Raw genomic sequence first — 23,573 nt, forward strand, 5'->3', positions numbered from 1 at the left:
CTGGAAAGGTTTAAATAGAGGGAGGTCATTAGGTTGTCAGAAGGTTGTCACATATAGAAATAAGAGGAAGAGAGAGGGAACACAGCACGGGTGAAGAGTAAAATGCAACATCATCGGATAACAGAAAAATATTCAGAATGTCCACACAAGGGTAATGGTATGGTACTGCTAACATACCTATCTAAAACAGGTATCTAAGAACACGATAGCAGATGATATTCATTGTCGTCAAGTGCAAAGTATTATACCTCGGAAGGGGGAAAAATAAGCTACTCCTAAAAATGGATAGTCTAAGAATTATGGTATGTGTCCACAGCAGCTGATAGTGTGGTGCCCAGCACTGGTACAGACGTGCACTAGGGCTGGTCAAGCTAGTGCCCTGAGAATAGCAGTGTGGCTGGGATAGCACAGGCAGCAGCTTGGGCTGGCCACCAAGCACAGATCTGCCCGACCCCCTGGCTATGTACTCAGACGGATACCCTGAGCTGCTGCCCAGGGTGCTATGGCCACACTGCTATTTTTCGCATGCTAGCTCAAGCAGCGCTAGTGCATATCTGTCTACCCAGGCTGGAAAGCACAGTCCCAGCTGCTGTGGAGACATACCTTTAGTTTCCAACCTGGTAGAAAAAGAGAGCCGTGCATCAGTGTGTACAGCTGCTTACTGCACAGAAGTGGTGAAAAAAGCACATAACATTTCTCCTGCATTAGGAAGGGATAGATAATAATATGAGAAAAGGATAAGTCCCTTCTCATTTTGTGAGTACTGGGCCTGATTCATAATTGCATTGTTCCAGTTTCATGCCAGTGTAATTCCACTAAAATCCGACACTCGTGTAGTGTCCAGTCAACCAGGTGCACAGTATTTTGTTTGCAGAGTTCATTTCTCAACAGAAGCATGTTGACTTGGCTGCTGGCAGAGTATTCTCTACAACAACCTCTCCCCTTTGAAATTCTCTGCCCCGCCCCCTGACCGTCCAGGCACACTACAAAGCATGTATGTGGTGAGGAGCTTTAGGAACCCTGTTGCCCGGCTAGGTCCTGCATCCACAGTAGCATCCACAGTCACAGCATGAAAGATTAGGAAGGGAAGCTCCCTGACATGGTGATAAAAATATATAGGTGGTACAGCCATCAGGCTTGATGTGTCCTTTTCTGAGGGGTAGAGTCACAGACTCCACCCCATCCTTGAGAGCTGCTTAACTCTTTTTGGATGTCACACATATCACTAAAAGAAAAGGAGTACTTGTGGCACCTTAGAGACTAACCAATTTATTTGAGCATGAGCTTTCGTGAGCTACAGCTCACTTCATCGGATGCATACCGTGGAAACTGCAGCAGACTTTATAGACACACAGAGAATATTCAAATATTAAAATATTCAAATATTCAAATTCAAAGCTTATGCTCAAATAAATTGGTTAGTCTCTAAGGTGCCACAAGTCCTCCTTTTCTTTTTGCGAATACAGACTAACACGGCTGTTACTCTGAAACACACATCACTGTTTCTCTTTGTCCTTTCTTTCCTGCTCCCTGTATAGGCTACTCCTGCATAACAGACTAGTTAGAGAGCTGATCGGTTCTGAAATATTGGATCCTATGTCCCCCATTTTTTTAAGTCCATACATACCAGAAAGGGAAGGCCCAAGTTTTTCTTACATTTAATCTCTGAATCCAAAACAATGAATGCAGACTGCACTGTATCCCCCAAATACTGATGAAAAATTGACATCCTTTAGTTTTCTATAAAACTTTTTATCTAAGTTGTTCCATTGAGCTTACAGCATTGCTAACATCAGTACCAAACCCAGAAAGAGAGAGACATAGTTAGGAAAGCTCCCTTTCTGTCATGAAACAACTAAAGAAAGAGAGAACTTTTCGGTTTCTTTTCAAGTGGGACATAGTTTTCACACGTATCACAGTTTTATTTTGTTTGTGTCTCTCTAGACTCTCAAAAACTGAACACTTGGGGATCAGTGCTTAGGGCTTATCTTCGCTTTAGCTCAAGTGTTGGCCCCAGCCCCAATTCCTATCCACACTTGCATATCTGTAGCTTGAGTTACTCAACCTAGCCAGCCTATTAGAAGGTATGGATGAAAGCATGAGTGCTGCTGATGCTGCAGCTAGTAACACAATGGGGACTCAGCGACTCTGTGGTGCTAATCTAATCACTCTGTGCACTTTGAGTGTTGTTTGCAGGGTTGTCAACTTTGGTTGAATGAATTCCGGGAGGTTTCATCACATGACATTATCTTTAATCAAAGACTAATCTTTAATTCCTGGAGACTCCAGGACAATCCTGGAGAGTTGGTAACCCTAGTTGTTTGACCAATCTCTCTTGAGCTAGGCTAACTCACAAACAGTTAACTTGAGTGTAGGTAACACGAGCTCACATTACAGTGAAGACAAGCCCCTGGTTGCAGCTGAGGTCTGCTTTGTGCAATTGAAGAGAAGGAGCAAAGATGTCTATCCATCTCTAGGAAAAAGAGAGAGAATAGTTCTTATTCTAAACTCATTTAATCCTTGGTCCCTTTGATGAAGCTGCCAAAGTGTGCTTGTTTTGAAGGTGGCTTTGCTTATGAGAACCTTGTCTCCCAGGAAATGTACTGTCACCATCATCTAATTTTTTATATCCTACTAAACAGCCACCCCAGATTTAAGCAAATTTCAGACCATGTCTACCTGAGTCAAATACAAACCAAAGTCCTACCGATAAAAATCTTTCCATCAAGTAAAGCCTACTCAGCCCATTCTTATCAATCAATGGAATAAAATAAAATCCATTTTCAAAATAAACCCAACCCTGCATTTCTTTCACAGTTTAAGTAACAAGCTAATTAGGTCCCAATCCTGCAAACACTTATGCATATGCCTGATTAAAGTAAGACTGCTCATAATTGAAAAGTTAAACACATGTAAGCATTTAGAGGAGCAGTGTCTTATTTGGGGGAAAAAATTACCCTGAAATACAGCTATAATCCTATTTTAATATACAGTATATTAGGGATATTCTCTCACACTCTCCTCTCTCTTTTACCACCAGAGTGGTGCACAGAGAACAGAAACTGGCTGCATCTCCCTAAATGGGGATTCCCTTTGCACACTGCAGTGCTCAGTCAGCATGTATGCAACCAGCACCAACACCATCCTTAACTGCACCCCCGGTGCGGGTAGCATAAAGGGGGTGTAACCAAAGTGTGCTGCGGGTGACTACTACCAACTGGCAAAGCTTAGGGCAGTGCCCAGGCTACTCAAAGTCCAAAGAGACCACTGTTGGCGTAGAACCAGCCATGGAATCTGGGAACTTCAACTGTTGTTCTGGTTATCATCCCTCTCTGCTGCACCCAGTTGAAATGGAAAGTCTGCAGACAATAAGAGCAGAAAATCTAGACCTATGTGTTTTTGAGCACATATCAATACCCCTTATATCAAGCTCAAGTAGAACATGATCTGGGTTTATTATTAATCTGTGTATGTATTTAATAGTGTAAAATATGTGTCCATGTGGATACAGATGGGGGGGGGAAAACATTTTCCTGCTTCGAAATATTACTATGTTCTGAATTGTTTCAAAAGAACATATGAGCTCTGTCAGCATGGCTAAAAACATGTCATCAAGTCCCAAGAGATGGGTTCAAATCTAGTTTTCCAATTTATGAATGTCACTGATAAAACTTAATATGCATTGGTGAAAGAATTCAGCAAGTTGGGAACATTTTCTAATTTTATACACTAGGAACAAATAGAGAACTGGAACAGAACTGGTTCATACAAAGGGTAATAAATCCATAGAGTAAGATACAAATACATGTGAATAAAGGAAAGCGTATAAATGAGTTCAAGAGACTCCTAGCATAGAATTATTTCTAAACAAGGAAGTGATTGATGGATATGATGAAAAGGTGAGAAGTTGAACCATGGGAATAAGTTAAACCATAAAAAAGTATGCATGCTGAGCTTAATGGGCATTTTATACTTCAAAAATGTCTTATGTTCACTAGCGTCTGATAGAATTTATCAGTTTAGTTTGATTTTACTGCAGGGTGCTCTGTAGCAGATTTTTGCCACTGTTGCCCATTGCTTCAGTAATACCTATTAGCTGAAAAGTGCATTGGGGTCTTTATTTCCCATAAAAGATGGTACCTTATCCTGTGGATTGTATATTATGTTTAAACAAGAGTTTCAACCTTAAAGAAAACATATGTCCTAGTTTTTACTGGGAGACTCATGGATCTTCATCTGAAGTTCCAAAAATATTTATATGCAGGATGCCTAAAGTGTCCTGGCTGACATTTTGTCAGTTAAGATATAAAGAGTTTTATAATGACAAAATGTCTGTGCAAGTCATATTGCTAGCTATCTTGATACAAAGTGCCTTGTATAGCCTCGTTTCACTGTCACTATGTATTGAGTGTGTGTTTTGTTCTAACCATAGTATGAGGATGAAGCTTGTCGGGTTTTATATGAGGTTTATGCGTTGGCAAACCAGTCTAGCTAATGCAAAAACTTGTTCAAGACTTCCGCTCTGGCCCCTTGAGGTGCTTGAGGAGTGTGAATGCAGGGAGTGGGCACTTGTGCTCTCTCTGTCTCTCCTTGTCTTCCCTCTTTGAGGGCTGCAGGGGAAAGGAACACAGCTCACCCTTTCTTCATTTCTTCTCCACTGATCCAGGTGCAGCTTTTCCATCCCAATTGGAGCCAACCAGAAAGTTGAGTGCTTGAGTATCTTGTAACCTTTAACCATGTTGCCAATAAAACTCTGGGCATTTGCTTTTGAAAATACGGTCCCATTACTGAGCCTACTGTCATTTAATTATGGTGAGTTTTAGTGTTGATTTCAGTGAGGGTCAGAGCAGGCCCAGAAGAACAAACATATATTAATCAGATCCAGTTATATAGACTGAATTGTCTGGTTGCAATTTTTTTGTATTTCATTTGAGAGTTTTCATGCTCACTTAACCCTCTGGGCTTCTTGGCCCTTTAAGTTAAGGGAGTTGTTCACAGAGGCCAAAGCTACAATCAAGAGGGACAAAACTTGGCAAACAAAGGCAGGAAACACTGTCAGCCTGTCTCTCTAGTCTGTCACAGTTTCACTAAATATTTCAGGGCCAGTTGTACCAGTTCAGCACAGTCACTGTGTAAAAGGATGGGAAAAGCTTACAAGGCTTATTTTGAGTCGGCATCCCAACATGTAAGGATCATTTATCTGAGCAGCTCAACCTATTTGATCTGGATATCAGAGCTTCCTGAAAGGAAACGGAATGCTCTTTATTCTGTCTGTCTAGAACAGTGGGAGAAAAACTTCCCTCTCAGCACATGCATGAACTTCCTAAGTGTTCAGTGGTCCGGCCCTGATCCAACAATGTATTTTAGCATGAGTTTACCTTTAAGCACATACATAGTCTCATTGACTTCAATGGCACTATCTATGTGCTTCAAATTAAACTCATGAGAGAATGCTTTGCTGAATCGGGGCCAGAGTACAGAATCGAGTCCTCTTTCTCTTTAGGATATTGACCTAATGCAAGAAGTTCAAAGATATGTGCATAATTTAATTAAAAGGTTTTCCACCCTCTCCTTAACAAGCCCAACCCCACAAAATAGTGCAGCTTTAGTCTGCGTTCTGAGTGAAGTCTTGTGTTAACACTTATTTAAACCATCTTGAATCACCTGAACAGCAGACTACTTTTGTTTCTTCTTCCAAAGGCTTCTCTGTTTTGTATAGCTAAAAAAATTAATTACGGTTCTACTGTTAGGTTTACGTCATGGCCTATTTCATTTACAAAAACATGGATTTATAATTCTTGAGAAACTTCCCAGCTATATTGAAAGTGAGGACATTAGAACTCCAGCAGCACCTTATCCAACCCTGGCTGGGACTCTTCTTTCTTATTTTGATCATCTGGTATTTTATGACTCATGAGACGGAGATTAAAGTTGGTGTTGTGAATAAAAATAATTTGCTAACGCACATTCTGCTTTCTGCAATATTCCGATAAGAAAGCCTCACTTAGTATGTAACAGATTCCACATACCTCCAGTGCCAGGATCCTCATTAAATGAATGCATATTTTACAGATTGGACCAGCTGAGCCATTTTCATATGAATAGGTAGCTAATCAACGATAGAAAGCTCTTGAAGTATATAAATGATTCTAGTAAGGAAATCCAAAGGAACAGGCAATGTTAAGTGTGTAACGGTATGACACTGCCTGCTGCGGTATATTGTGACAATGTGAAACTTGTGAACTTGAGTTGGGTATTCAAGGAGCAGAGACTCTTGATCTTCTTCTTCACTACAAATGTGAGGGAGCTTCTGGCAGAACATTCTCTGTAATGGCCTCCTACCTCCCACAAGGTCAGAAAGAGACCCAATTTGTTGACTTTTCAGGCACATTGCTAAGACCAGCTCTTTGAATGGTCATCGGCAAAGGACTGATGCAACTGAGAGTGGAATGTGTATCTTGTTGGAAAGTGTGTGTTGTTTTAAACTATATTAGTCATATGACTGGATCAAATCATGTTCAGTAGTACGGGAGAAAGAAGTGCTTCTGCTTTGGTCAAGTTTTACTTTCTATCTTTTCTATTTGTTATCTGCATGGCAAAGGAGCCCAGAGCCATGGATTTGATATAAGACTAGTCTGAATAAATAAAGACAGTATTTGTGAGTGGAAGATATGCAGATAATTGCAGTGCCAGATGCCGATGCTCTACCACACCTGAATTGTCAGATCTCTAGACTTCAGTCTTCAACCATCAATTTCACAGAGAATACCTTTTCAGACTCAAACTATAGCTATATTTAGCTATGCATGCAATTCTTTTTGAAAGAAATCTTTATATATTTTTTTCATTTTCTTCTCTCCAGTGTTCTTGTCAATTTTCAATCCAAATTCCTAGTCTAAATATCAGCCAATCAGACATTCTATCTAACTGGCCTATTGCTACATTCCAAGTATTATTTACTTGATTATAAAGCCTGGTTTGATGGGATACAATCACTATTCTGTTCTCAATTACTCTTTGAATGTTGTATTACTCAGACACCCATTTAGATGATGTAAATGACCTAATAGGTTAGTATTCTACCATGGTGATAACTGAACTCAAATGTCAAAGCATACTTGTAAACAAAATCTGCCTTTTTGCTTAACTGAAATTATGATCCAAAAAGCATAGGAGTATTATCTATGGCAGTTGGTTATTTCTTATTTCTTTCACTTACATGACATAGCTATATGTCTCTAGACACATACTTGTTATATAGGGACATTTCAAGATTTTCTCTACAATACAGTGTAAAGGAAAACTGAAAATGAATGAACAAAATGACATTTAATATAAAACACAGCAGATTGTTATTGTATTTTGGTTTTACCATAATGTGAACTGAAATATATTTTGATTGTGGGGGAAAGTTCTGAGTGAGGAAAATGTCTGTCTCTATTTGTCATTTTTAATTTACTTTTGTTTAAAGTCCTGTAAGTAACATTTCATTGTTCTATGACTAAAAACATATATCCCTTATCTGGTCAGTCCTGTCCTCATTAAAATAATTCTTTGCAGATTATAACCTATAAGTACTTTTGAAACACTGAACCTGATTCTATTAGTTCAATATAAGATATGGATTTGGTTCTAAACCCAAATCTCTCTCTTTCTCTGTCTCCCACATGCATTTTTGAAATGGTACCAATTACTGTAAAATTTGAGTACTTCCTAAAGAGTTGGAAGCCAAAAATTTACAATTAGCCAATGGTCTGATTTTCCTTCTCACTTACCCTGAGGTAGTCAGATTAATTTTTGATTCTAAATTTTTCTGCTTATTTTTTGTTTAGTTTTATTTCCTCCTTCTCTCTTCTCTCTTGTCTCCATTGCTTTATGCTCCTCTTCCTCTTAATTCTAATTCATGTGATCATAATCTCCAGTGGATGAGAAAGCCCTGTCTCCCACTCTCCCAAGCTTCACCCTTGAGGTTTTAATGTCTTAATTCCTGAGGAACAGGGCTGTTGAGAGAGAGATTATTGTCACCTACAGAGATGTGTTGTCTGAAATGCCCATGACCAGTTCTATGGAGTGTCCTAAAAATTAGGATCACAATTTTGAAACTGACATTATTTTCTGTGTCACATTGTCATGAGCAGATCACCAGAATGAGATTCTCTGAACTGCTAGAATTTTTGGGGGAGGGAGGCTGCTGCATTCTGGACTGACTGAGGCTTTTGTAAAGTTGAAGTGCACATTCCATTGGATAATATGGTGCAGTAATCAGCTTGGGGGACAAAAAGTGTGGACCGCAGTGACAAAGCAATTATCTGAGAGGATGAGACTCAGTCTTTTAACCAGTCTCATGTGGAATAAGGTGTTTTTCACAGCTGGAGGTAGTTGAGATTCCAGCAATTGTGAGAAGTCCGAAAGGGACTCCAAGGGAAGAGCAATTTGACAACTTGGTGACAGACTCTTGATCTGAGTGTCTGTTGTGGGGTCAGTGTCAGTTTGACAGTTTGACCATGTGCTTGATTGGTTGTTTGAAAAGTGTGAATTGGGAGTGCTTTGTTCCAGGTGAGCCTTGAGTGGGCCTGACTGTTTTAAAAAGCCAGTCAGCTGAGAACAGCAGAGAGGCTAACAGAGGGAGTTTGCCTGGGAGTTCACCTGGGGAGAGCCCACTGAGGCTTACATCTTGCCAGCTTCTCTGAGTAGTTACTACAACTCCTGAGGAAGCTCGTAGAAGGAAGGTAATATGGATGCGGAGTGTTCAGCTGTTGTGACCTTCACTGGAAGTGCCATGTTTGTTTTTCTTCCACAGGACAGAAGCGACTTTGTCTGTACAAAGTGCAAGCTGGTCTCCATATTGGAAGAGAAGGTTCAAGGTCTGGAGCAACAGGTATCGACCCTGCATTGCATAAGAGAAACTGAAGATTTCCTGGACAGACGTCAGGATATGCTTCTACGGACACAACGTTCTGAAGATTCAGAGCAGGCTGCACTGCGGGGACAGGAGGACAGTGAAGAACTTCGGCACATGTGACCTCCAGAAGAAGAAAGGGGAGCGTCCATGTACCAGCAACACAGATACAGGTAAGTAACCATTTTCATGTTCTCTCCACAGGTACTAATGTGGAGAGTGGACTAGATGATACATCTGAGGGAAGGGAACAGAAGGAGACTCCGCCGATTGGAAGTCATGAGATGCACTGTCCTAGGGTTGGGGGTTCCACAACCACTGCTCCCAACAGAAGGAGGCAGGTAGTGGTGGTCGGGGACTCTCTCCTCAGGGGGACTGAGTCATCTATCTGCCACCCCGACCGGGAAAACTGAGAAATCTGCTGCTTGCCAGGAGCTAGGATTTACGATGTGACGGAGAGACTGCCGAGACTCATCAAGCCCTCGGATCGCTACCCCTTCCTGCTTCTCCACGTGGGCACCAAAGATACTGCCAATAATGACCTTGAGCGGATCACTGCAGACTATGTGGCTCTGGGAAGAAGGATAAAGGAGTTTGAGGTGCAAGTGGTGTTCTCGTCCATCCTCCCCGTGGAAGGAAAAGGTCTGGGTAGAGACCGTCGAATTGTGGAAGTCAATGAAGGGCTACACAGGTGGTGTTGGAGAGAAGGCTTTGGATTCTTTGACCATGGGACGGTGTTCCAAGAAGGAGGAGTGCTAGGCAGAGACGGGCTCCACCTAACGAAGAGAGGGAAGAGCATCTTCGCAAGCAGGCTGGCTAGCCTAGTGAGGAGGGCTTAAAACTAGGTTCACGGGGGGAAGGAGACCAAAGCCCTGAGGTAAGTGGGGAAGTGGGATACTGGGAGGAAGCAAGAGCAGGAGCGTGCGAGAGGGGAGGGACTATCAGTGAATTATCTCAAGTGCCTATACACAAATGCAAGAAGCCTGGGAAACAAGCAGGGAGAACTGGAAGTCCTGGCACAGTAAAGGAATTATGATGTGATTGGAATAAAGAGACTTGGTGGGATAACTCACATGACTGGAGTACTGTCATGGATGGTTATAAACTGTTCAGGAAGGACAGGCAAGGCAGAAAAGGTGGGGGAGTTGCATTGTATATAAGGGAGCAGTGTGACTGCTCAGAGCTCAAATATGAAACTGCAGAAAAAATGGAGAGTCTCTGGATTAAGTTTAGAAGTGTGAGCAACAAGGGTGATGTCGTGGTGGGAGTCTGCTATAGACCACCGGACCAGGGGGATGAGGTGGACGAGGCTTTCTTCCAGCAACCCATGGAAGTTACTAGATCATAGGCCCTGGTTCTCATGGGAGACTTAAATCACCCTGATATCTGCTGGGAGAGCAATACAGCGATGCACAGACAATCCAGGAAGCTTTTGGTAAGTGTAGGGGACAATTTCCTGGTGCAAGTGCTGGAGGAACCAACTAGGGGCAGAGCTCTTCTTGACCTGCTGCTCACAAACCGGGAAGAATTAGTAGGAGAAGCAAAAGTGGATGGGATCTGGGAGGCAGTGACCATGAGATGGTCGAGTTCAGGATCCTGACACAGGGAAGAAAGGAGAGCAGCAGAATACAGACCCTGGACTTCAGAAAAGCAGACTTTGACTCCCTCAGGGAACTGATGGGGAGGATCCCCTGGGAGAACAACATGAAGGGGAAAGGAGTCCAGGAGAGCTGGCTGTATTTTAAAGAATCCTTATTGAGGTTACAGGGACAAACCATCCTGATGTATAGAAAGAATGGTAAATATGGCAGGCAACCAGCTTGGCTTCATAGTGAAATCCTTGCTGATATTAAACACCAAAAAGAAGCTTACAAGAAGTGGAAGATTGGACAAATAACCAGAGAAGAGTAGAAAAATATTGCTCAGACATGCAGGAGTGAAATCAGGAAGGCCAAATCACACATGGAATTGCAGCTAGCAAGAGATGTTAAGAGTAAAAAAGAAGGGTTTCTTCAGGTATGTTAGCAACAAGAAGAAAGTCAAGGAAAGTGTGGGCCCCTAACTGAATGAGGGAGGCAACCTAGTGACAGAGGATGCGGGAAAAGCTAATGTACTCAATGCTTTTTTTGTCCCTGTCTTCACAAACAAGATCAGCTCCCAGACTACTGCAATGGGCAGCACAGCATGGGGAGGAGGTGACCAGCCCCCTGTGGAGAATGAAGTGGTTCGGGACTATTTAGAAAAGCTGGACGAGCACAAGTGCATGGGGCCGGATGCGCTGCATCTGAGAGTGCTAAAGGAGTTGGCCGATGTGATTGCAGAGCCATTGTCCATTATCTTTGAAAACTCATGGTGATCGGGGGAAGTTCCGGACGACTGGAAAAAGGCTAATGTAGTGCCCATCTTTAAAAAAGGGAAGTAGGAGGATCCTGGGAACTACATGCCAGTCAGCCTCACCTCAGTTCCTGGAAAAATCATGGAGCAGGTCCTCAAGGAATCAATTCTGAAGCACTTAGAGGAGATGAAAGTGATCAGGAATAGTCAGCATGGATTCACCAAGGGCAAGTCATGCCTGACTAATCTAATTGACTTCTATGACGAGATAACTGACTCTGTGGATGAGGGGAAAGCAGTGGATGTGTTGTTCCTTGACTTTAGCAAAGCTTTTGACACGGTCTCCCACAGTACTCTTGCCAGTAAGTTAAAGAAGTATGGGCTGGATGAATGGACTATAAGATGGATAGAAAGCTGGCTAGATTGTTGGGCTCAACAGGTAGTGATCAATGGCTCCATGTCTAGTTGGCAGCCGGTATCAAGTGGAGTGCCCCAAGGGTCGGTCCTGGGGCTGGTTTTGTTCAATATCTTCATAAATGATCTGGAGGATGGTGTGGATTGTACCCTCAGCAAGTTTGCAGATGACACTAAACTGGGAGGAGAGGTAGATATGCTGGAGAGTAGGAATAGGATACAGAGGGACCTAGACAAATTAGAGGATTGGGCCAAAAGAAATCTGATGAGGTTCCACAAGGACAAGTGCAGATTCCTGCACTTAGGATGGAAGAATCCCATGCACCGCTACAGACTAGGGACCGAATGGCTAGGCAGCAATTCTACAGAAAAGGACTTAGGGGTTACAGTGGACGAGAAGCTGCATATGAGTCAACAGTGTGCCCTTGTTGCCAAGAAGGCCAATGGCATTTTGGGATGTATAAGTAGAGGCATTGCCAGCAGATTGAGGGACGTGATCTTTCCCCTCTATTCGACATTGATGAGGCCTCATCTGGAGTACTGTGTCCAGTTTTGGGCCCCACACTACAAGAAGGATGTGGAAAATTTGAAAAACGTCCAGCGGAGGGCAACAAAAATGATTAGGGGACTGGAACACATGACTTACGAGGAGAGGCTGAGGGAACTGGAATTGTTTAGTCTGCAGAAGAGAAGAATGAGGGGGGATTTGATAGCTGCTTTCAACTACCTGAAAGGGGGTTCCAAAGAGGATGGATCTAGACTGTTCTCAGTGGTAGAAGACGACAGAACAAGGAGTAATGGTCTCAAATTGTAGTGGGGGAGATTTAGGTTGGATATTAGGAAAAACTTTTTCACTAGGAGGATGGTGAAACACTGGAATGCATTACCTAGGGAGGTGGTGGAATCTCCTTCCTTAGAAGTTTTTAAGGTCAGGCATGACAAAGCCGTGGCTGGGATGATTTAGCTGTGGATTGTTCCTGCTTTGAGCAGGGGGTTGGACTGGATGACCTCCTGAGGTCCCGTCCAACCCTTATATTCTATGATTCTATGATGTTAACATTCTGGTCTTCAAAACATTTTCCTCTCCTACGCCAACATCAACCCTATGCCCTGTCTTACTGGGATTCTTCTTCAGCCAACAGTGTTTTATTCAGAACTGCCAGGCACTGGTAATTATGGAATTCTGTGGAAATGATGGAAGTGAAGCATACAGGTCGGCATGAGTGTGTCAGTAGCAGCTGCCAGTGTCACCTTATAGAATCTGACTGATTGTCCACTTCTCAGCTCTTCAGATGGGCATGGTTTTTATCTGGCTCCATGGGGGTGAGCCATAAAAGGCAGAATCTTTTATTTCCTTGTTTTGTTTTGATCTCTGCTTTGAGGAGGTAGTGCTCTATCAGAAGGGTTTGCTCCTACCTTTTCTGATGTCTGCTTCTAGGCTAAGGATCCAGTCTTGAGTCTGATCAGCTATGTGAGTTGCACATAAAGTCACATGTTGGAAATCTATCAGTGGACTGAGGGGACAAGAAGATTTGGTCCACTATGTCTGAGGTGTTGCCAACGTGGATATTAAAGTTTCCTTGGTCACTTGTCCTGTGGACACCATCAATGAGTCAGAAATGTTATCAAATCCTCTGTGAGGTCTTTGTTGTCTAGGGAATCTGTAAGTAGTATGTCTATGTTAGTAATATTGTGTCTTCTTAATATATCTTGCGTTACTGTGAACACAAGCTTAAGGAAGATCTGGAGTAATTCTTTGTTAGGATCCCTCAAAATGACCAACAGCAGATTGAGATTCTTGTACCTACCTCACTTCTTCTACATACAAGCACATGAAGCTGAACTGAGGAAGGAGTTTCTACATTAAATGAATGTCCATACTTTGGTGGGTTTCATTCACAAGATAAATATTATTGTGAGCATCTAATTAAAATATACTATAAAATATTTGCAACTTCAGTACTTTTCTTCAAGAGTGAGAGCAAATGGGAATAATAAAATGTGACAGGGCCGGGCCAGAGGGCTACAGGAGAGTAATAGAAGGCAGACATATTAGCCCCAGGTTAAGTGAGTCCCTTTTCCCTGGGTAAGGTAACAGGGAAGGTTCCAGAACAATCAGGAACCTTCTGGAGACAATTAAGACAGACAGGCTGATTAGAACACCTGCACCCAATCAAGAAGCTGTTAGAATCAATTATGGCAGTCTAATCAGGGCACCTGGGTTTAAAAAAGAAGCTCACTTCAGTTTGTGGTGCGCGTGTGAGGAGCTGGGAGCAAAAGGCGCTAGGAGCTGAGAATGAGAACATGGACTGTTGGAGGACTGAGGAGTACAAGCATTATCAGACACGAGGAGGAAGGTCCTATGGTGCGAATAAAGAAGGTGTTGGGAGGAGGCCATGGGGAAGTAGCCCAGGGAGTTGTAGCTGTCTCACAGCTCTTTCCAGGAGGCACTCTAGACAGCTGCATTCCACAGGGTCCTGGATTGGAACCTGGAGTAGAGGATGGGCCCGGGTTCCCCCAAACCTCCCAACTCCTGGTCAGGCACAGGAGGAGTCGGCCTGGACTGTGGGTACAAAAAAACGGCCAAGCTGAGGGGTGCCGTGAAGCTCCAAGGCGAGCAAATCCACCAGTAAGCGCAAGACCCACCAAGGTAGAGGAGGAACTTTGTCACACAAAGTAACCTGAGAGGACTAAAAAAACCAAAACAAAACAAAAAGTCAACCCTTTTTAGAGAGCACAGGCTACTTGTACAAAATATGAGTTAAAAGCATACCACTTTAGGCTTTGTTCACACAACAGCAGAGACAAAAATGGTACTTGTTCATTCTTTTTTTGGGTGACTTTGCATACGGGATATGGTATGAACAAAGCAAATGTTCAAGCAGGGTTCATGGGCAAGAGAGAGACTTGCCCATAAAGTTCCCCTTAAAAGGTTATATTTAAAATATTTCTATAACTTTTTTATTACTTCATTGTTAAAACATCTGTATTAACCTAAGTAGAATGTTCAACCTATGCCATCCAGTTTAGCTTGGGTATCTTTATTGTTCACAAATTTTGTATTTAGTAACATAACATGAAATAAACTAAGCATATTGTTTTTATTATTTTTCTTTTGTATGCAAAAAATTAAACAGAGAGTCTGAATCACTCATACTGTCATCAAATGCATAGGATTCAGAACATTTGCATTGTATTCTACAGTGTTAAGGAAACATCTCCTATATAATAACTATCTGCTGCATTTATATTCCTTTAGCATATCTTTGTTATTTCTTGTCCTTTGTTTTTTTAATCCTTGTTAAATCTGAAATGGGAGTAATTAATTGCATGTTCCCCATGAGTCTATCACAACAACCTTGGGAATCAGAAAATAAATGGCCTACAATTTCCAAGCCATGTCATCAAAATTATTTTACTGCAATGTGATGTTCCTTGTGCCATTCTAATAAAGATCACCACATTTCACGCACATAAAACTATACTGACAATCAATCCTACACACTCTGGGTTTCCCTACCTGTTGTTCACTTTCTGTAATACCTTTGGACACCTACATTAACTTATTCTATGGTACATCAGCTGCTTGAATGCTTAAGCTTTTAAACAAATGAGCCAAATTTCCAAATAGAACCTTAATCAAGGGAAGGGCAAACCCTTTTGATTGTGATCATTGAAAGGAAGTGGTGACTGGGTTTTTCAGCACCTGGCTTAGCTCACCTTTTATAGAAATTTCAATGACTGCTTTGATAACATCCATCACTAGTTTTAGTTCTTCATCTGCTATTCAGGGATAATATTTAAGAGACCGTGGAGGGGCATAAGGGCCAAAATAGAAATAGATTATATGTATTTTTGTCTTCCGGTGTTGACACAATGGCCCCTATCCCTTGGTAAACAAATAATCTCTGACAAATGAAGAGGAAAGGAATGAGACTACTGCACTGGTGGAAAAAAAAAACAAACAAAAAACCCCCACATTCCAAATCTGACAGATTGCAAATCAGAGAGAGACTTTCTATGTTTTCTAGATCACTGATGTAATAGAGGCAAAAAGTAAGTGTCCCCTACACTTCTCTAAAGTCTAGACCACTAGAATTAATAATTCTAGTGAACGGCGTAGTGACTCTAGACCAGTGATACTCAGACTGTGGCTCGCAAACTGCAAATGGCTCTTTGGTGCATCTTCTGTGGCTCTTTGCAGCATATAATAATTAAATCACATAATGTTTTAATATCAACCAGTCTAAGTTATTAACCAATCAGGATGCTTTTACTACGTTGTTAATAAATTATGTTATCAACTTCACTAAGTTATTAACTTATTTGCTGTGAGTATAATATATACATAAAATATTATATTATATTTAGATAAACTAAATATTTCCCCTGCCATACTATTTAAATATGAATTAAAGAACTTTGGGCTGAGAAGGTAACTGGAAAGTAAGTGAGTTCTTAAAAGTGTCCTGGTAAAGGGAAACTGAGGCAAGTGGTGGGCATAGTACTACATCTCCCTCTGGAAGGCAGAACACAGGCTGTTCTCAAACAAAGAGGGGTTATGCCCTTGCTAAATAAGCTAATACTTAATGTTAATGACTCTATTAATTACCACCCTGAACCTCCCTTTCTGGGGAATGTTACTGGACAGTCCATCATTGGGTAGCTTCATCTTCATGTGAATTATTCTAAATTTCTATGTACCTATCAGTTGCATGGTTTCAAATTTGGTTTTGGTTTTAAAAACTTCACTAATTTGGTCAAAGGTCAGATGTTCCTGTTGACTTTAATAGCTCTGCCATTGGCCTATTTATACTTCTGATGACAAGATATTGCTAACTCAGCTGAGCGATCTGACAGGGATGTGATAGATTAGGAGTTGCTCCTCAGTGACTCTGTTCCTTTCTTTTTGTGATTGTACTGAGGAGAATGTAGCATTGCTACCCACATTTATGAGATTTTTAACAATAATGCATTTAGGGTTTTCTTTATTTGCCTGGCCATGAACCCGGAAGACCTGCTGGATGCTGTTCTACCACCTCTCTTCCTTTTCATGTGTAGGTAACGCTATAGGGGAGACTTTGTGTAATTTGGAATGTGAGTAGGCTTGATTCTCAGCTGGTGTGAATCAGGCCCAATGAGCTCTTCCTCCACTTATTGTGACATCTGGATGATGCATTTTCCTTATTTTTCCAGTGCCTAAGAATGAGATGGCTAAGGTTTAGTCTGAATACTAATCAGCTGATCCTGGTCAGCAGAGGGAAAGCAATTAAAACCTTCCCCTTGCAACTAAAGATGTCTCTTCTAATGCAGAAATACAGACTTCACAAAATTATATTTCACAGCAAGCTTATGGTAACTGAGTTTTAGCAGCTGTAGCATAACAATGCCTTTTCTTCAATGTGGAGGCAACATAGCACATTATTAAATACAATGGATTTTTTTCGGATAGGGTTGTGGTATACAGACATCTGACTAGATGTTAAAAGTTTTCACAGACATAATACTGCAAATCAATAGTCACAATAGGGATGACAGCAACTCTTAAGTAATGTTACAGCAAAAAATATGTATTGTTATACCCAGCGTTCACCAAACGGTGCTGTTACACATAGTCTTACAAGTTCTTCTTAGTATGTGAGCTAGGATTTAATCTTGGAAGAAATAATATATTGCTGTTAGTGGTGGTGTTGTAGCTTTTCTTGGGAAGCTGTGGCAAGGAGCAAAGGATTCTGCTCTCTGGCTTAATCTCTTGAACTAGAGTCAGTTCTCCAGGTAGAGTTTGTCCCAGCAAACTGGGCATTAGTGGCTGGGCTAAGATGCCTGGAAAAAAGAGAATTGCCTGTGTGCTGTTTGACGCCTCCTCTATTCCAAAAGTGGTGTATATTTGTAAATCAAGTTGTACTAAAATATGCACAGAACCAACATCACTGGAGCCTTGCAGGGCAATTTTTTATTGGAGAAGAAATTGGATATCTGCCACTGATCAGTGGAGAAGCAACAATATTTAAACTTGACATAAACATCATTTAATTTGTTGAAACCATCTTTAAGATACTTCATCTGAACTCACTGTTCACATTCTCATTGTTTGAAGTATGTTGTTTTATCACAGCTGACTATCCCTAATTTTTATAAAACAAACAAAATACATTGTCCAACTATGAGAGCTGATTTGAAAAAAAAAAGTTTCTTTTTGTATAAATATGTATGTAGCATTAGGTAAAATATATATTTAACACTTTCAAATCTGTTATATATTTGACAGGTCTCCATATTTGCTTTACAGCTGTTGTGGTATATTAAGTAACTGTGTTTGTGTCCAAATTTTGAAAACACAGATTTACACAATGGACTAGCCACATGCACTCTTAAAGTAGAAAGTTCTAAGATATTGTAATACTTTGCACGAACCTTTCTTTATTTGTGGATCATTTTCCTGGTCGACTGAAAAGGCATTGGGCTCTGACTGCTTATGGTCTGTCACATCAACCTGATTGTGACGCATATGAACTGAGGTCCCTTGACTCCCAGTTCAGTTCCCTAGCCAACAGATCACGCTGATTTTCACCCTTACTTGGGTGAATTTCCTTATGTGAAGTAAGTGATTACCTTTTCTAACACACACAGGGTTAGTTTTGATTCTCCTTTAGGGGAAAAAATATGGGGTTTTAGGCTGCAATATTCTTTCTAGAGTCAACAAACTCCTCAGGGCAGATATTGTCTTCCTGTCTGCATGTCCAATACTTAGAACAGCAGGGAGCAGATCCAGAAAGGATTATATACCAATAATAGCTGAATGCAAGTACATGTTTGTGTTTGGTGGGTTGGTTTTTTTTTTTTTTAATATTAGATCTGGCATCACAAAAAAACAACTAAACCTGATAAACGTTAGGACCAAATTGACTTCTGGTCTAAACTGGCTCAGCTCCTTTGACTTCATTAGAGTTTTCCCAACTTACACCAGCAAAAAAAAAAAAAAATTCCTTTGTGTTTTTTTTTAAGCAAAATCAAAACTAAACTACATTTAACAATGATCAAATTGATATAACACTTCAACATTTGCCTTATTTTTTTCTCCTGTGCTGAGATCATAAAGAAGTTTCAATGGGCAATAACATTTTTTAAAGAAATTGAAATTTCTGTGCTCTAATATAACAAGAAAACCACTTATAATGGAGATCATCTACTTTGCAGCGTAGCATTGAGGACCGACTCTGCAATAAGCTTGCTGATTTCTACCACACTATTGGTTTCATAGGATTTTTGCCCTCTGAAGGTCTTACAGTGACCACCATGTGCATTAATTTCCATGTTTTTCTTCATTTGGGATTTCCTCATGTGGCCTGTTCATTCCTTAAATTCATGCTTAGTACGAAGGTTTGCTATCTTGCATAATAGAAAGGAAGATATACTACATAATAAAATCTGACAAACATACAAATGACTGTACCATGTTTGTCTGGCTGGTTTATTATACTCTGTATTTAGACACAAATAGTATCTAACAGAATTATTTAAAATCTTACATTAGAGTCCAACACTCTATCCAGTGGCTGAATGTTTGACTCATCAGTAACTGCCTCTCCACCACATCAACCCAGACACGTAATTTGTATAAAAATATCACTTTAGCATTGAGTCAAAACCTTTTGCCAGAGAGCTGATGAGTAAGTGGAATTCTTTAGTGCCCGTGACATGTCTTATGTGGAAAGGGTAGCTAGAAGATGCAAAAAGAACCAAAAATCTGAGAAACAAGTTTAGAAAGTGTCTTTGCCACTATGCCCCGTTTCCCCCTATTTCACAGAGGTGTTTCAAGGCTTAATTAATTGGGCTTCATTCTGTGGTGGTGTAAGCGGGCACAGCTCCACTGACTTTGGAGTTGTACTAATTTACATCATCAGAGGATTTGGCCTGCTGTTTCTAAAGTGCTTGGAGATCCTTAGATGAAAATCATGACTTCTGTATGTATCCATCTTTTAGCACCTGATCTGTAGTTATTCTGTCGATACTCTGACCTCTTTTCAGAATACACCACAGAGTAGTGCAGTGGAGACATCCTCTATTTCAATAGGTATCTAAAGAAGAGTACATGGCTTTCCCTGCACGCTAACAAAAGGGAGTAAAGAGGCATATAAACAGCCTATGATGCGATGTATAAACCCTGCACCAGTGATGAAGGTGTTAAAAACCTGCTGCGGGCAAGGCTGGTCCTGCTTTTCCAGCCCAATCAGTCATGTCAAGGGTGGAATAAGGATTTAGAAACATGAAGTTCCCAGCAGTTGCTGAGCAGTGGAGGGGAGAGGCCAGATGGCAGTGCTATAGCTCCCAAAGGGGATTCCTGGAAGCGTTTGGGCAACTACCCTCAATGAAGGCCCTCGGTATCATTCCTCTCTCCCTTCTCCTTCTTCCCTCCTCCATATACAGGGAAACAGTGACTCTGGTATACTGGTGGTAAAGACAAGTTGGGTAAGCCCCAAGACAAGCTGATTAGGTGGTTGGTGCCGTTCCCTTCTGCTCCTGTTGGAGTTAGACAATCTGAGAATTGAGTAAGTCTAGGAGAGTGGGAGCCAAAAGGCCCATCCTCATCAATCCAAAAAGATTTTTTAAACATTGTGTAATTGGGGCTCCTACTTAGGCAGATGGAGGCACCATAAGGACTTCTAAGCACCTCTCTGGTAGGACGTGCCTGTCAGCAGCCTGAGAACTATGACAGAGCTGCATCAGTGGTAGTTACGGTTCAAGGTGGCAACTCCTTGCTCATCTGCATGGTAAGGGCAACAGACAAAGAGGGGCAGGCAAAGTGACTCCACATCTTGGTGTTTTGGCCGGCATAGCTAAGACATGGAGGAGAAGCAACTTGCATCAGGGAAAGGGTTGTCATATTACATCTCCCTGGAGCAAGGACAAAGGTTGAGGGATTAACTAGGGACCAAACTGTGACTTTTACAACTCTGTGCTGCCCCTTATTCAGGGCTTGTATTCTTGTATTCAGGGCTTGTATTCTTGTATTCAGGGCTCCATATTCTAATCCTAAAAAAAACCACTGACAATCTAGGAAACCATTGAACAATATGGTCCATAGAAAGCATAGAAGTCCATAGAATATGGTCCTATGCCACAATAGGTTAACTATTTCCAACTTTCTCTTCCCTGTATTCTTCGTGATTAAGAAAATGGCCATTAAAACAGGAACTCTGTGTAGGATTTAAACTATACTTGCTCCTTAATCCCTATTTTTATTTCCCACTCCTCTTTGTGACATCATAATTGGTCAAGTGGAAACTAGTCTGTCACAAAGGGTTATAATTTTGGGTGGGAATTAAGCAGAAGGATAATAATGAAAGTAGGAATTGTGTCCTTACCTATACCAATGGGATTAATCCTGATGACTAAAGTGAACAAAGTTGGGCCCAGGAATTTTTTTTTCCTGTTTCCATGAAATTGCAAAAATGAAAAGCTTGGAAAATATATGGTCAGTATGAAAATGAATTTTAAAAACATTTTCACTCAGTTCCTTGCTCCTGAATGAGAAAATGCCTCCTGTCAAACATATACTTCCCTACTAATGGACACAGAAACATAAAACTGAATCCTTTAATATTCTCTATTTTAATTTACCCTGACAGGTGCTGAGCACTTTCCACTCCCAATGAAATCAACAGGTCTGCTCTGATGTCCACTTAAATCAATGGAAAGGCTTCTTCAGTGAGTGTTGGATCAGGCTCAGTGGGCTCAGTTCTCGAGTTGAGGTCAATTCCACTTTATACAAGACCCAAGGGAACAGCAGCCAACGATATGACCTTCCCCTTTTCCCCAAAAGCCAGTTCAGCTACTGGCACAAGTCAGAGAAGGCCTATAGCCCATGAGTCAATCCTTTGCTGCTTCTGATGTTGGTAATACCCCCACTTCTACCTGCTATACATGCGGTCTTGGAAGGATTAGGGGATTTTATTGGTAAATATCAGTACATGTAGACATCACCGCACACACAGACTGACAAATGTTTCCATTAATAATCAAAATGTATAGAGATAAAGGAACAAAAATGCTGCTGGAGAACTTATTAGGTTGACCTAATGATTTTTACTTTGCATCTTTTGACGTGTGATGTAGACAGTTCTGTTTTAACTGTTATAAAGCTTTAACTTCTTGAATCATCACCTGTACTGTCATGACACTGCCATCATTTCCTGCAACTAAACAAATTAAATTGATAAAATTTAAAAAATGCTTAAAACCCATAAGTTTGCACAACTGAATTTAAACGGATAAAAAGAAGAGCTCCAGCATTGGTATGTGTGTAAATGATAAACAAATAAAAACTGGATTCTGCCAAACCTATATATGCAGCATAGGCATATGATACTGTTGCTACATTACACCACCATCAGGATTGGTGGACTATATATGCTGCTGACTCCTAAGCCATCTTTTGAAGAGTTTGAAAATTAGATGCTGAAAAATTAAAGACGCCAAGATGCATAATTAAAAGATAGTGACTGACTGAGGTATTGAGGTGTGAAACGCTATACTATTAATTTATCTTATTTAGTTACAAATATACTTTAATATAGCTCAATACAAGAGATGGGTTAGCTTGGTATACCCAAACACTCTTAAAATAAACATAGCCAGTCAGTTTGTGGTCCTAGAGAGAGATAAATTCAAATCAGTGATGGGGTACAGGGGTGGAAAGGGAAAACTAGAAGAAAGTAGGGCAGAAATAAATAGTAAAACAATGCTGGATCTTGAAACCAGGATTGATGGCATGATTGATGCAAGGGATAGGACGCATCAAGAAGAGGGAACTTAATAAATTGTTAAAGCTGCAGTGTGGCAGAATTGCAGGTAAAAGGTGAGGGGAAGAGCAGAAGGCATAAGAACTATATCGACAGAATGATGGAGACTTGGGAAATGATTCAATGAGCTACTGTGTGCCCTCAATTCCCACCTTAACCAGTTAACTATGCACAGCACCACATAGAAAACACTCAGTTCCTTGTAGCATTATGCCTTTGTTGATCAATATCCATGGCAGAAATGCCCCACATAGGTGATCACATATGCCAGTGTTCTCTCCCATTCCTTTCTAAACTCAATTTCTATAAAAATCTATAGATTATTTGAAACATCACCTCCCCTAAATAATATATACAGCAGTAGGATAGTGATGTAACAAGCCCTAATAAACTCGTAGAGCAGGTAAAACTGTACTGCTTCCTATGCCTCTTCCAAAATCATAATGTCCTCCATTGAAAATATACAGCCTAAATGAATGTCTGGGAGGAGAATCTACTAATTTAAAGTGCCCTCTGTTTTAGAAAGAACAAAAACAGACAAGCAAGTAAAATAATGAATTCCATACCTGGTCTCCCAGTAAAGTCAATTCTCCCGTTTGGAGGATTCCTTCTCTGTGTTTCAGTATCTCAGCATTAATTCACTTGCACACCATTCATCACTATCACAGATGGAAGCTATACTAGCATCTGTAACAGCTGTAATATGCTTTGGATGAAAGATCTCCCTGTTTCCTGATAACAATGGCAATTGTTCTCCAATCTCAGTATTCAGAGTTGGCCTTTAGTAGTTAGAAACAACATACCCAGCTGTGCCGGGAATGAATTTTGCATAAAAACTGGCCAGGCAGCTAAAAACTCAGTGGTATTTATAGTCCATGAGGACCATACTTTTTGAATCTGAAACCAATATATGAGTGTATTGTGGTAGTCTTCCTCTTGCTAGACTGATACTGTTGTATAGTCATGTAAATAGACTTCCATCAGAGATGAATCTGGCAATGAATGGCAGTGGCCTATTTCTGCTAGATATCTCACACAATTTAAATTCCATGGGCCAGATCCTCAGCTAGTGTAAATCTGTGGCATCAAACAATTGTTCTCATATTTGTTTGTAGCCCCAATTT

At 40.9% G+C, this 23,573-nt stretch overlaps 1 protein-coding gene across 8 annotated transcripts in view; it reads right to left on the bottom strand.

The window, feature by feature from the left end:
• LOC140906869 (cadherin-19-like) overlaps positions 1-23,263 on the bottom strand; it is a 169,266-nt gene extending 146,003 nt beyond the window's left edge. For all 8 annotated transcript variants that reach the window (XM_073331700.1, XM_073331701.1, XM_073331697.1 and 5 more), the window contains exon 1: positions 23,016-23,263. The gene's annotated coding sequence lies outside the window, so the exon portion shown is untranslated. The remainder of the gene's footprint in view (positions 1-23,015) is intronic.
• Positions 23,264-23,573: the final 310 nt, after the last annotated feature.

Source organism: Lepidochelys kempii, chromosome 2 (assembly GCF_965140265.1).
Source record: "Lepidochelys kempii isolate rLepKem1 chromosome 2, rLepKem1.hap2, whole genome shotgun sequence".
NCBI classification, from domain to species: Eukaryota; Metazoa; Chordata; order Testudines; family Cheloniidae; genus Lepidochelys; species Lepidochelys kempii.